This window comes from Exserohilum turcica, assembly GCF_000359705.1.
Source record: "Exserohilum turcica Et28A unplaced genomic scaffold SETTUscaffold_3, whole genome shotgun sequence".
Classification (NCBI taxonomy): Eukaryota; Fungi; Ascomycota; class Dothideomycetes; order Pleosporales; family Pleosporaceae; genus Exserohilum; species Exserohilum turcicum.
In genome coordinates, this window is record NW_007360136.1 from 1675621 (window position 1) to 1679879 (window position 4259).

Genomic DNA, 4259 nt, shown 5'->3' on the forward strand with positions numbered 1-4259 from the left:
CAAAGAATTAGCTAGATCTTTGACAGCAGAAAGGCGCAGCGGAAATCCTCTTGCATCAAGATCAAGAATATTCTTAACAATAACCTCCTCTTCTGTTATAAGTAGTTTCATTAAGTTAGGCGAACAATCTTGTCGAGAAGGCTTTCCTGCGAGTCTTCGTCTTAGGGTACGTTCAGGCACGTTGTAGAGAGCTGCAGCGCGTGGAATGTTAATTGTCGCGTCGCATTTAATAGCCTGAATTGCAAGCTGTACTTAAGACTCTTTTGAAGACTTTTTTGAATGAATTTGTTAAGACATCGCGAGTAGTAGTGAAAGTTGATGGGGGCTTGGCATTTTCGGTCACTCGCTATTCTCGGCCACTCGCTATACTTTGACGTTATAGAAAAAAACACCTAAAAAGACAACTAAAAAAAGACTACTAGCCTATTAGAGCGCTAAATTATTCTAGTTAGCAATATATCTACTACATTCAACGCTCTAAATATTAGAAACGCCTTTAACAAAGCCTTTACAACAAAGGGAGGAGTACAATCCCTAGTAGTAGCCTTAGTAACACCTTTAGCAAAAGCTAATAAAATAGTTACTACTACCTTAACCTTTTTAGCAAAATACCTTCTAGAAAACCAAGAGATCTAGAAGGATATCACAGAGTTTAAAGCAGCCTAACTAGTCACCCCTTGGTTTAAAGTAGTTATCTATAAACTACTAACAAACTATAGCCTAGAGGTCCTAAAGGAGGAAATTAAAATCTTCAATAAAGGCCTAAAGGTAGTAGGCAACCCCTTCTAGCTAACACTAGAATCTAGAAGAGGAAACTAAAAGTTTAGATCCGCCTGCGTAGCTTTTGCTACAGAACAAGAAGCCCAAAGAGCTATTAGAGGAAAGCTCTATATTTAAGGGCAGTGCCTTAAAGCAGAGAAACTAAGAGTTATTAATAACTCTAAATAGTGCTCTAAATGCTAAGGTTTTAGGCACCTAGAGGCTAAATGCTCTGAAGTAGCCTGCCAAATCTGCAGCGAAGCCTACCACACTAGCCTCTACAAGTGTAATTCTTGTTTAAGCAGAGGCAAGCCTTACGTTTACACTATCTTTAAGTGTGTAAATTGCAGCAAGCCCTACGCAGCTAACAGCCAAAACTACGAAATCCTACAAGCTAGGACATCTAGGATGTAAGGGGCTGCGCTCCGTGGAGCAAACGCTTAGGTATACAAGGATTGTATTCGATAGAGAGCTATCTACTCTGCCTCGCGCAGTGTTTATTTACTTGTCGGAGAAAGGTTATGCCGAGTGCTTGTGCGCGTTGTCTGAGCGCTGCTCGGGCGACACGCAGATGCCGGGTTATAAGGGTACAACCCGGCGTTTGTTATCTGAGCGTTGCTCAGGCAACAACACCGAGATTCCATCGAGGAGCTATCTGAAGGGCGCTCAGGCCGTTACATAGGACTACTACCTCTTACAACTAGAATGTTAAAAGTCCTACAAATAAATGTTAATAGAAGTAGCCCTGCTATAGAGAGCGCTCAAAATCTAGCTATTTAAGTAAACGCCAAGATTATCGCTATACAGGAACCCTGGCTACTAAAGGGACATACCTACGAGAATACTAGATCAATCGCCCACCAAGACTTTACTCAAATACTCCCTACTTATAAGGGGTTAAGGCCAAGAACGCTCTTCTGTATTAGAAAAGACCTAGATGTAGAGGTTAACCTATATATTAGCAACAACAACGATTTACAAGCTATTACAATACTCTCCTCTTTGACTAGGATCTATATATATAACATCTATAACGAAAAAAGCGTAAAAGAAGGACTTAACAAGACAACAATCTAAAGGCGCCTACTTGAAGAGACTTTAGAACCCTCCTCAATTATACTAGGGGACTTTAACACCCACCACCCTAGATAGAGCCTACAGGATAAAAACCTAAACTAAGAAGCAGAGGATCTAGTAGAGTGGGTAGACAACCAAAACCTTTCTCTACTAAATACTCTAGGGACTGGCACCTTTTTTCAAGTAAATATGCGGCAAGAAAGCGTACTAGATCTTACGTTTGCAACTAATAATATAGCTACTAAAATCTAGAACTGGCAAACTATACTAGGAGTTAGATTAGACCACTACGCAATTCTTTTTAGTATCGAAAGCCTAGGCTTGCTACCTAGCTAGCTAAAGAGATTTAATATTAAAAAGACTAACTAGGAAATCTTTAATAGTACACTTAATGAAGAAGTTAACAACTAATAGCTGGAGGCACAACTACTAGACCTACCCTACACCTCTAGCTATTTATTAAGAAAGATCCTATTAGGTTAGGATAACTCCCTAGTAGAGAAACTAGAGAAACTAGGAGAAGATATTACAATAGTAGTACAAACAGCTCTAAAAGAATCCACCCTACTATTTAGCTAGAAACCAAAGCCAAAACCTTAGTGGACTAGTGAGCTGGATAACCTAAAGTTAGATTAAAATAGAGCTTTTCGAGCCCTAAAAAGAGAAGCTAGTAGAGAGGACAACAACTAAATTAACTAGTAGAAAAAAGAGTATCTTATTGCAAAATACAGATATCTAAAAGCTATTAAAAAAGCTAAGCTCAACTACTAGGAAACCTTCCTACAAAAGGAGACGCCAAAAGAGATATTTGAAGCTATAGCCTACACAAAAGACAACCTATCTATAAGGATACCTGCTATTAAAGGCAAGGAGACCTTTAGAGAAAAATGCTAAGCCTTTAGAGAAGATCTCTTCCCCCCACTACTATCTACTCTAGCCCCACTACTAAATACCTACAAAGGAGATAGTAGATAGGAGTGGCTAGCTTTAACAAAAGAAGAGCTCGAATTCGCTTGCGTAAGCGTAAAAGCTACCTCGCCAGGACTAGATTTAATTAGCTAGGATATAGTCTAAAAAGCCTATTAGGCACAGCTAGAATTACTCTTCAAGATATATTTAGCTCTATTTAAATTTAGCTACTAACTAAAGTGCTAGAGAAAAGCTAAAGGAGTTATTCTAAAGAAACCTAGAAAGCCAGACTACTCTATCCTAAAGGCATATAGAGTTATCTCACTCTTAAGCTGCCTAGGGAAAGTACTAGAAAGACTATTTGCAAGACGATTAGGAGCACTAGCAGAAACAACAGACTCACTCCATCCTACCCAGTTAGGCGGGAGATTAAAGAAATTAGCAATTGACGCCGCTCTCTTATTCTATAATAATATACAGCAGCAGAAAAAGAAGTATAGGACTACTACAACTATATTTCTAGACATAAAAGGAGCCTTTAATCACGTGGCTAAAAATAAGCTACTAGAAAATATAAAGGATCAAGGACTTCCCTGCTACCTGCTATCCTAGACTAAATCCTTCCTAGAAAACAGACTACTAGAGCTATCCTTTGATGGCCAAGTAGAAGATCTACAGGAGGTAAACACTAGTACGCCCTAAGGGAGCCCCGCTTCTCTAATCCTATTTTTAATCTACACAAAACTACTATTTTAGTTAATTATAACAAACGGAAATATCTACTCCTCTTCTTCTATAGACAACCTACAGATATCAGTATCTACAACATCTATTAAGAAAAACGTTAAATTACTAGAAAAAGAGACCCAAAAACTCTTTAACCTAGCAGAGGAGCTAGCAATTAAATTCGATAGCTCAAAGACTGAACTAGTAAATTGGACTAGATCAAAAAAGGTTCAAGATTCTCTCACACTACCCACCTAGGAGACCTTTCAACTAAAACAGCAAATTAGATGGCTAGGCATCTGCTTTGACAAAGCCCTTAAGTTCAAGGATCACTACTTTATTAGAAATTAACAGGCAAACTAAGCCTTTACTTAGCTAAGCAGACTAGCAAATAGCAATAAAGGCCTATTACCTAGAGCCTTTAGACAATTATACCTTGCCTGCATCACTAGCGTAGCAGACAATGGTTTTTAGATCTTCTGGAAACAACAACAACTAGCTCTTAAATAAAGGCAATTACTACAAAATAGAGCGTGTAGGAAGATTCTAGGCACATTTAAGACCTCCCCAACTATACCTAGTGAGGTAGAGGCCTGCCTTTACCCACCTAGAGTAAGGTTAAACAACGCTCTTCGACAATACGCCTTTAAAGCTCAAAAACTAGCCCTAAACTACCTAATTCAATATTGCTATAACTAGCAATAAAGGGGAACAACTAGATCAGATCACTAGATCTATCTCCACAGTCCTTGCTAGAAACACTAAGGGGATACAATATTACGCTTCAC